Source organism: Ursus maritimus, unplaced genomic scaffold, assembly GCF_017311325.1.
Source record: "Ursus maritimus isolate PB19 unplaced genomic scaffold, ASM1731132v1 scaffold_6, whole genome shotgun sequence".
In the NCBI taxonomy this organism is placed as follows: Eukaryota; Metazoa; Chordata; class Mammalia; order Carnivora; family Ursidae; genus Ursus; species Ursus maritimus.
In genome coordinates, this window is record NW_024426774.1 from 26,215,520 (window position 1) to 26,226,929 (window position 11,410).

Sequence of the window (11,410 nt, forward strand, 5' to 3'; positions counted from 1 at the left end):
TCGTCTTGCAGCTAAATCTCCATGTGTCCTGTGCTGAGCTCCTCAGACTCATCTCGTGTCATCTCAGTTAGCACTTACCCCCTCCCCCCTTAACTTCTTTTAATTCCATGATGGCAACTCCCTCTTTCTTCCTTTGGGACTTTCCCATACCCTATTCTTCTTGCTTGGAATACTCTCTTCTTCTTATCAATACTTCTTGGTCTAAGTGCTGCTTTAGGTGACACCTGTCACTTTTCCAAGGATATCTTCCTTAACCAGTGAACCAGGTTAGTCCTTCTTTGTAGGTTTTCTCTTGGTACTCTGTACTTCCTCTCTCAAAACACTCACCACACTTGATTGAAATTACTTGTTTAATGTTGACCTTTCCCTTGCTAGTAATAGTTCTAAACCCTAGGGAGTTTAAAAAAACAAAAACAAAAACAAAGAAACAACCCACTGATGCCAGTACCCTACCAAGCAAATTAGAATTACTGAGAATGGGATAAGATCTGGTCATTCTATTTTTGTAACTTTTCATTTTGATATAAAACAAACTTACAGAAAAGTTGCAAGAAGAATATGAATAACTCCCTTATACCTTCTACTCAGATTCACCAATGTTTACATTTTACCCTATTTTGTTTTACCTTTCTCTCTCTGACCTTCCACCTCTCCATGTACAATTCTTTCTAAATCATTTCAAATTAAGTTGTAGAGATCTTATGCTTTTACCCCTACTTACTTCAGTATGTTTCCTAAGAACAAGGACATTATCTTGTATAAACACACTATGTCATCAAAAATCAGGAAATTTAGCACTGATCCAGTCCTATAACCTATCAAGAGTTCGTATTCAAATTTCATCAGGTGCCACAATAATGTTCTTGTTGAAGGATGGGTTTCCCAGGAAGCAGACTCTGGGATGAAGGTTAGTGTGAAGGAATTTTATAAGGAGCACTCTTAGGATCAACACTGCAGAAGGGGAGAGAAGAAGGCAGTCAGTATTGGACAGAAGAAGAAATTGATGCAGTCTCAAAAAAGACTACGCCATCCCTTGGGGAACCCTGAAGCTGTAATGAGCTTTCAGTGTTGTTCTGAGATAAGATGAGGGGTGTGACGCTTTATACGTACATTGATCTGGGCTGCTCTGGGGAAGGAGGCATGCTTTTGCGCAAGGCAGAACTCTCCAACCGAGGGTGATTTCTGTGGACTGTCAGCCAATAACACCCTCAGTAGGTGGAGGAATAAGACCTACCCTTCAGTCTTAAAGGAATCAGAGTGACACATCAGAGCTGTTGCTGTGATCTACCATTTGCACTCCTCTGATCCAGCTCTCCCTATCAATTCTGGAAAGTCTTCCTCCAGGATCCTGTTGGACCTCTTTTCCTAGGAGAAATGGGTAAGAAGGTCAGCAGGGTAAATTGCAGCCCCAGATACAAGCAGTTGGAACCCAGGGAGCTGACGCTACAATCACTATCCATTGTCTACCACCCATTCTGGATGGCTTCATTCTCAGCCACCATCTTTGCTGAGTAGATGGCTTGCTTCCCTGTTGGCATAATTCAGATCCTCATTGCTGAGGCCTCTGAGCTCCTGATCTCCATGCCCTTCTTAGGCACAACTGTGGTGTCTGTCCATTTATCATCAAGACGAGCAAGGAAATCTCAAGAGACATCCCAGTGGATCACCAGGACGCCGTTGCATTCCTCTCTGATGGTCAGGACCCTTACTACGAGCTGGCCTGTGAGCGTCTGTCTTCTCAGACCTGCCTGTGTTGCAGGTTGAGTTTCCCAGGAAGCCAGCTCTGAGATGGAGATCAGCAGACAGAAACTGAATTAGGGAGTGTTCTTGGGAACGGTGTCTGTAGGAGGGAAGGGAAGGAAGCAGTACTGTGCGGAAGAAGAGAGTGGGTCATCATGCAGTTTCAACAGAGTCTCTGTCTCGTTACGATCTTGTGAAGTTCTGCTTTTGAAAGTTTTCATGAAAACTAACATCAGTGACATCAGGCAACATCACGTGCACTTGTCACATTGGTTTGTTGGCCCCACTGCCTCCCTGCAGAATGAAGCATCAGGTGAACACCACAGAGCCGAACATCCCTGTCAAGGTTTCCTGCAGCCTTCCTCTGTTTCCTCTCCAGGAATACCTTTCATTCCTCTGAATTCAGTGGTTACACTTCCACAGTTTTCCCAGAAAATACTGCTTTTATGTATGAAATCATTTATCATCGGGATAGTCTTCAGCAGGATTTTTCTTTAAAATGCCTCAGGAAAAAGCAGTTCTCCAGGAATGTAACCATCGAAATAAAAGCTAACAAATACCATAAGCTGAGACATGTTAGAGACATTTGTACTTTCACACGAATGCACGGCCAATACTGAGTAATCTGTTCTAATATTTGTTTCTTCGTATCTTCAGCAATGTTTTCTATGTGACTTTCCAAAAAATTTGCTGACAAAGGAATGCCTTGTAGTTTGTTAGCCTTTTGTTTTACAATTATTTCAGCCATTTATTTTTTCCGATGGCAGGACAAACGAGAGACCCTGAGGGTTTGTGGCTTTTGTTCCTTCAGTATAAAGTGAAAAATCTCAAAAGAAGGTTCTAAGCAATTATCTGTGTTTTGTGAGTTTGTCAAGACCTGGATTTGTTCCACATTATCTTTCTTTTTTTTTTTTTTAAAGATTTTATTTATTTATTCGACAGAGGTAGAGACAGCCAGCGAGAGAGGGAACACAAGCAGGGGGAGTGGGAGAGGAAGAAGCAGGCTCATAGCGGAGGAGCCTGATGTGGGGCTCGATCCCAGAACGCCGGGATCACGCCCTGAGCCGAAGGCAGACACTTAACCGCTGTGCCACCCAGGCGCCCCTCCACATTATCTTTCATCTTTTACTTTTTGCAATTCTGCGAAAAGCTTTAGTGATTTCTCTACCTACATATACAAATGTGTGTAAGTAGGAGTTCCACATTGCTTTCAGTGTCTCTGAAAAATTAAAGTTTGTCTTCCTGGTGTGGATGTTTAGTTTTTAAATGTCTTGCTAATCACTGGACCTTGTGTTATTATTATTTTTTAAAGATTTTATTTATTTATTTATTTATTTATTTATTTATTTATTTGACAGAGAGAGAGAGAGACAGCCAGCAAGAAAGGGAACACAGCAGGGGGAGTGGGAGAGGAAGAAGCAGGCTCCCAGCAGAGCAGGGAGCCCGATGCGGGGCCTGATTCCAGAACCCTGGGATCATGCCCTGAGCTGAAGGCAGACGCTTAACGACTGCGCCACCCAGGCGCCCCTGAACCTTGTATTATTACTCAGTATCTCCAGATATAATATGCTAGCCAGTTAAGGGGGAGTTGTACCATTAATGGCAGTGGATGTAAATCCATATCTCAAATGGCCTTCTTGATAATTTTAGTTTTGGAGGGATTAATTCACCATAATGTGACTGATAAAAAGCTTGTACTCCAAATAAGGTTTTCTCTGCCATTTTCTTTTTGTTTATTTTGCTGTTATCTTTCTTTCACACGCTACTTTTTTTGCAGAAATCTTTTTAAACCATTTTTCCCCAATGTGAATTTTACTTAGGTAACATGAGATAATATCTAAAATCCCCTTACTGGGCATACATTAATGGAAATATCTGAAGACTTGCTAGGAGCCATCAGTTGACTGAGCCTGCATGGGAATCCCTTTGGCACTTTTCCCCGTGGAATATTTTAAGAACACTAAGGCTTGGGAATTGTAATTATAGTAATTAGCTTATCCAGATTGACATCACATCAATAACAAGTTTGAAGAGTATGAGTTCCTTTTAGGTTCCTTTCTGAACTTGGGTGAGTGGTCCTTCTGGACCTCAATGCAGAATTTTACCTTTACTCCAATTAATTTCACCTCTGTCATTTGTCCCTTTCTTTAGACTGTCAAGATCTTTTGAGACTCTGATTCCCTCCTCCAATATGGTTGCTGTGTCTTTCAAGTTTGCATACCCCCTACATCTTTACCCAAAACATCAATACAAAATTTTAAGAAGGCTATCTCTTTAAGATAAAAACAAAACAAAACAATAAAACAACTTCCTTTTGCTCCAGTTGCTCAGCCCCTCGTAGAGCTGACAATGGCAGGATGGGTTAGTCTGTAGTCTCCACAGGGTTTCCTGCCAGGGGACTTCTGCATTTCAGAATCAGGCAAAAGTCAAACAGCTCATGGAGCACTTTGTTCTCATAGGTCTCCTGCAGATCAGGACTAGAGATCTTCAGAATTCCCTCCCGAGGTTCCTTATCACCAGCACTGCCCCCATTGTATCAGTTGCTCGGGACTCCCTCCTGTAAGAGATATTTGAATAAAAAGTCTTGCTCACATTTACCTTTTACTGATTTTCTTTATTACCCCAACTAGGCAACAAGACTTCATCTTTTTCACCGATATGCCAAACAAATTATCCAAATGCTCTGAGGCCAGTAAGAGAAAAGGAAGAAGGAAAGATTCCAAGAGGATGCTAGATTTCTGGTTTTGGTGGCTGCATGGAAGGAAGCTAGTGCTTCATTCTTACTTCCCATGGGGAAAATCGAATGAAAAGGAGATTGACTCTCATCTTGAACATGGTGAGTTTGAGATGCCTGGGAGCATTCACATGGAGAAGTGGTGAGTCCATGGTCTGGACCAGTCTGGAGTTGAGAAGTCTCTCGGATTAGTACTTGACAAGGTTCAGATAATAATTTCAAGTACACATTAAGCAAGTATTGTCACAACTTTGGTCTCAAGGCAGTTTTGGTCCTTAAAGTAGAACTGACGGGCCAGAAAAAGCCTTGAGGCAAAAGGGCCTGTTTTCCATGTCTATCTGATGCTGCGGCCATAAACAGCTACACCATAGGAATCATTCTGCAAGCTGCCCTTGGAAGTAACCAACCCCAAATCTAGACAACTTATGCCTACTTTGCCTGGGATTTTTAAGCCAGCCCTACCCCCCACCCCGCTCCTGGCTACTGAACTGTGCAGCACAGCTGCAGAACCCTTTGGGGGTGCAGTGGGTTGATCATAACCATCTTCATAGCAATTGCCCTAAACCTCCTACCTTGTTCCTGCCCTGCTATTATTTTGGTTCTGTCTCTGCCCAGCTTCCACCTTCTGATTTTTTCGTGATTTCTATTTCAAATCCTGTCTCTGGTCCTTACAGTTGGTATTCGAGCTTGTTCTCGCTGGTATCTAAACCTCAGTTAAGTTACTACTACTGGTTATTTTTGAAAGGAACGCTTCTTTGTCAGTCAGGACCCATCGAGGCAGAAACCACACCAGATATGTGAGCAGGGGAATTTCAATATAAAGAATTGTCTGCTTCCATACTTTGGCCGCTATAAACATAGGGGTGCATGTATCCCTTTGAATTAGTGTTTTACGATTCTTTGGGTAAATACCCAGTAGTGCAATTGCTGGATTGTAAGGTAGTTCTATTGTTAGCTTTCTGAAAAGCCTCCATACTGTTTTCCACATTGGCTATGCCAGTTTTCATTCCCACCAACAGTCTACAAGGGTTCCTCTCATATTCTTGCTAACACCTGCTGTTTATCGTGTTTTTGATTTTAGCCATTCTGACAGGTGTGAAGTGATACCTCATTGTGGTTTTGATTTGTATTTCCCTGATGATGAGTGATGATGAGCATCTTTTCATGTGTCTGTTAGCCATCTGCATGTCTTCTTTGGAGACATGTCTGTTCATGTCTTCTGCCCATTTTCTAATTGGATTATTTGTTTTTTGGATGTTGAGTTTTATTAAGCTCTTTATATATTTTGGGTACTAACCCTTTGTTGGATATGACATTTACAGACATCTCCCATTCTGTGGGCTGCCTTTTAGTTTTGTTTATTATTTCCTTTGCTGTGCAGGAGTTTTTTATTTTGATGTAGTTCCAATAGTTTATTTTTGCTTTTGTGTCTCTTGCCTCAGGAGACATATTTAGAAAAAAAGGTGCTGTGGCTGATGTCAGAGACGTTACTGCCTGTGTTTTCTTCTAGGATTTTTATGGTTTCAAGTCTGACATTTAGGTCTTTAATCCACTTTGATTTTGTTTTTGTGTATGGTGAAAGAGAATGGTCCAGTTTCATTCTTTTACATGTGGCTGTCCAGTTTTCCCAGCACCATTTGTTGAAAAGACTGTCTTTTTCCCGTTGGATATTCTTTCCTGCTTTGTTGAAGATTAATTGACGATGTAGTTGTGGGTTTATTTCTGGGATTTCTATTCTGTTCTATTGATTTGTCTATTTTTGAGCCTGTACCATGCTGTTTTGATCACTACAGCTTTGTAATATAACTTGAAATAAATCAGAGAAAGACAAATACCATATGATTTCACTCATGTGGAATTTAACAAAACAAGGAAAGGAGAAAAAAGAGAGAGAGACAAATCAAGAAACGGACTCTTAACTATAGAGAACACACTGATGGTCACCAGGGGGAAGGGAGGCGGAGCGATGAGTGAAATAGGTGATGGGGATGAAGGAGGGCACTTGCTGGGAGGAGCACGGGGTGTTGCGTGCAAGTGCTGAATCACTATATTGTCCACCTGAAACTACTATTACACTGTGTTAAGTAACTGGAGTTAAAATAAAAACTTAAAAGATAAAATTAAAAAAGAATCACCTATAGAGTCTGAGGAGGTGGTACCGGCGGGGCGGGGGGCAGGGAGCGCTGGTGTCTCTGAAGAGCTACAAGGAGCTGGTTAGGTAAGTGGGACATAATTGAAAAGTGGATTCAGTTGTTGCTGTGGAAGGTGGTGCCTCTGGTGGGGTGAGAAGCTTTACTGAGGTGACACCACAGGAGTAGGGACAGGAAGCAAGTCATCACTTCTTCCAGGTTTCCTCCAGCGCCCCCTACAGACGCTCAAAGGTATCCAGCTGGAAAAACAATGCCTTGTGCCGGTCCTTCGCCAGCAGCACAAAGTAGGGTCTAGAAAGATGGTAACTGCAAATGGCACCGCCTCACTCTTATTCTGAAGCCCTAACCCAGGCCCTGATCACTTGGCCACCAGCTCCGGCTCCTCCTCCACTAACCCCTCCCCACCTCTCCCACCAGCGGAGAAGGACATTTTGCACATTTTCCGCTTCAGTTCTCAGAGACACTGCCCTTGCCCTGGCGGCCGTGAACAAATCGTTTCATCACCCCCGTTCCTGGTGCTGTGACGATGCGGCACGACTACCTCAGGGCTCCAGGCAGGAGCCAGAGGGCTCAGTTCAGCGTGGTGGGGGCAGGGCGGCCGCCTTTCCAGCGCCCATGACACCGGCTCCCGCTGCTCCCGGATCGTTGACCCACCTCCACTGCTTTCTTTGGAGAAGTCTGGTTTTATTCCAGGAATCTCTGGGGTTTCCTTAAGCACTTTGTTATTCTCAGGCTCTGGTCTGTTATTGAATGCTGTGTGGTAAGTCCCCCCAAAACTTAGTGGGTTAAAATAACAAGCACTTGTGGGGTGTCTGGGTGGCTCAGTCAGTTGAGCGGCTTGTGGGATCCAGCCCTGTGTCCAGCTCTATGCTAAGCATGGAGCCGCTTGGGATTCTCTCTCTTCCTCTCACCCTCTGCCCCTCTCATGCGTGCGTGTGCTCTCTCTCTCTCTCTGTCTCTTAAAAAAAAAAAAGGAAAGAAAAGAAAAATAACAAGCACTTAATGCCCCTTGTGGCTTTAGTGTGTCAGGAAGTAGGAAGCAGCTTGGATGAGCATTCTGGATTGGGGTCTCTTATGACACTGTCATCAGGTGGTGGCCGAGGCTGGTATTGTCTTGAAAGGTTCTGGCACCTGGGCTGGTGAGATTCAAGTAGTTGGGGGCAGGAACACCTGGGCTCTTTAGGTCTCTCTGTGTCTCTGTCTCTGTGTCTCTCCCTCTCTCTGTTCTTCCACATGATGGTCTCGGATATCTAGATTTTTTTATATAGTAGCTGATGGTTCCCTGAGCAAATGTTCCCAAAGAAGCCAGCAGAAAGTCTTGTCTTTTTCTAATTTCATCTTGGAAGTCATGCGTTATTATTTCTGCCACATTTTGTTTCACGAAGGCAATCCTAAAAGCCCACCCAGGTTCAAGGAAGGGAACATAAGCTCCACCATTTAATGGAAGGAATGTCAAAAAATTCGTAACTATTTTTAAAAACTCACTAGGCACCTACATGTTAGGATTTGGGGGAAATTTTAGCAGTTGTTTTTCTCATATCTAGAAATGGATTCTTTCGAGCGGCAAGCTTTCTGACCATATTGTGTGGCATATTTTATTGCCTGGACAGGAATGAAGCAAAGAACTGAAAGGAGGAGCGTTCAGCCTGGACACTGGAGAGTCCCCTAGGACCAGATACAGAATCATCCGTGCCTCCTGCCTGGTCCCAGGAAGGCCCCTGAGAGTAGCTGCCCGGGGAGTGGTTTCGTTGTGGAGCCCATATAGCGCCAGGGGCTGAGTGCAAGCCGGGGAAGCTGGTTGTAGCCATCATTTTCTGCTGGTGCCCCCAGGTGGGCACAGAGATATGCATGTGTTGGGCTGGGGCATGTCACATTGTGTATGAGGCCTGGCATGAGCAGCACCCAGCCTGATGTCCAGAGGGCAGAGGGCATTTCTTGCTTTGTAGCCTGGAAGCCGTTCTTGGTGCCCTTGGTAAGAACTAGCAACGGGCTGGGCCAGCTGTAACAATTACCACAAACCTGAGGTACCTGAGTGCCACAGAAGTTTATTCTCTCAGTTCTGGGGGCTAGAAGTCTGAAATCAAGGTGCTGGCCGGGCCGCGCTCCCTCTGAAGTGTCTACGGGAGACTCCTTCCTTACCTCTTTCCCCCTTCTCCAGACGTTCCTTGGTGTTCACTGCATTGTTGCCCACATCACACCTCTTCATAGGGACTTTGTCTCTGTGTGTCCTCTCCTCTTCATATAAGGACACCACTAAATCATTGGATTTAGGTCCAGTCTTAAACCCAGGATGATTTCGTCTTGGGATCCCCAAAAAGTACATCCACAAAGATCCTACTTCTAAATAAAGTCTCATTCTGAGGTTCTGGGTGAACATGAGTTCAACTCAAATGCACAGCCCACAAATTCCTTCTGTGCCTTCCCGGTGTGGAGTAATTCCTATCACGTGATTTACATATTCACATATAAAACATAGACTCCCTGTGCTTATGGCTCCTTTGCAAGTACAAAGTCAAAACAAATTTTCCAATTACAAGCCCGCAAAACAGTAAAATGAATACGTTTAAAATTAATGGTATTAATTTAATATGACAAATGACATTTTCTAAGATTAAATTGTCTTTCCCTTAGATGAGTTATATGTCTGCTGTGGTGTTCATTCTTTGAAGTCTGGCTTCGAGGTCTGGCCAAAATGACCATTTATTTTTTTAATCACTTTTCTCTCTTTTAACTCTTATGAATTTTGGTTCATATAGCTCTCCACTGATTTATTCTCTATGTACAAATGTGCCCTTGTTTATTTATGCAAATTCTTTGATATCACACTGCAATACTTAGCTCAAAGGTGGTGATCAAAGGATCCAAAATATTTGCATATTAATTCTTAAAGATCATCATTGTTTCAGTTAAGTCCAAAATCAAATATTTTTTTAATGGAGAATGTAGCTATCAACACACGGACTCCATTTTTGGAAATACTGGTGTTTGGCCCTAAATGGTAGGAGCTCCGGGTATAGGTGCTCTCGATCCAGTCTGCAGTAGCATTGTCTCCAGACTCAGAATTAACATTTCAGTAGACCAGAAGTGCAATTCCTGAGCTGATTTCTCTGTAGCTAATGCAGTTCACGATTCTAGCCTTGGTGGAAGCTCCCTGTTCATGCCAATTCCCAGAGATTTTTCTAGGCCCAGAACTTCACTCCTGAGTTTTCCCATTCTTTATGTCCTGTTAACCAACACAAGAAGGAAAACAGTTATCTTTGCTTAGATACCAGCCACCAGGCCTGAATTCTGAGAACTGCAAATTCTCATCTTTATTTTGGCTTATCTTGATCTAGAATTTCCCCCCAACACTTGGGGCCACTGCCTTTGGTACTGAGTGGGAATGGGAGGCATGCTCTGGATCCCCATTGTTCTGTCTGTCAAGACCCCTCCCCACCCTCCTCTCCCACAGTCAGCCTCTCTGACTCTGGGGATGGGCATGAAACGCAGCCTGGGCCAGTCCTTTGACCTCATCTGTGGTTATGGTGATTTTTACAAGAAGTGGACATGTTGCCCGAGCCAGAATCCTGCCACAGGAGTTTTCTTATGGGAGGAGGGAGGAGGAGTCCCTTTCCTCTCTAGTCACTGTGAAGATAAGAGCCCAGGGTGCTACATTCCTAGTCTCCAGGAGAATCCAGTCTGACAGTTTCAAGTAAAGATGTTAGCCAAAGAAAGAGCCATGATGATGTTCCAGTGCTGGTTTCCAGGCATCCTCAGGCCCCTTGTATTGTCGACATCTGACAATTTTGATGTAATATACATGCCTGACATTAGGCTTTTGATTGTAGAAGCACCTACTTCAAAGACAGCCATCTCCAGGAAACACACTGCTAGCAACACAACTGGATAAAGAGTCAGGCCACCCCACCCATGAAGTTTCCTTTTTTTTAGAACACTCAACCCCCAGAAAAGCAGAACCCCAGGTCTTTGCATGCTCTCTCTCAATCCATAACCTTGCTCTAGGGCCCCAGGTATGACATATACCCTCCAGAACTTGTGGGTAATAAACCTTGTTGTTGTTTTTGTTGTTATTGTTGTTTTCCATAGTTCCCTAATGGTCGTTTCTAAGGTGTGCCTTGCAATCATAATAAGAACCACATGGGCCAGTCCAGCTACAACATTGGCTCCAAAATGGGAAATGTCTGTGGGGGCTTGCCTCAGCCCAGGTGGTACCCCCAGGCATTTCTTCATTGGACTCACTATATCAAGCCACACCTGGATTTTTTTTTTTTCATTTGCAAGGGCACAAAGGATAATAAAACAGATTTAATGCAGTATTCTAATACTTTAAAAACCATATTTAAGGTATGAATATGTCACCTCTAAGGACCAGACTCCCTGTGATGAAAAATCTGATGATTGGAGTCTGCATCATTTAAGACAAAGCAAAAAGGAGGCTGCCTCCCTCCCTTCATCCCTCCCTCCTCTCTCTCTCTCTCTCTCTATCGGTCTCTCCCCCTCTCCCTCCCTTCCCCTCCCCTCTCTTTCTTTCTTATTTGAATTCCACATACATTATGGGCCAGACAGCCGAAAGAGCTAAGAAAAATCTCCTGTCCTGCACATTTGAATAACAGCATGGCAGGTACCGCTTTGCAGGCTATTCTGATAACAAAAGCAAGGACTAACTATTGTTGGTAGCAATAACCATTACAACATTTATTGACTGCTCTTGGGCCAGGCATTATGCTAGTGTTTTGCACGATTACCCTTAATTCTAAAAGGTATGGTTACAATTTGAGGCATAGAT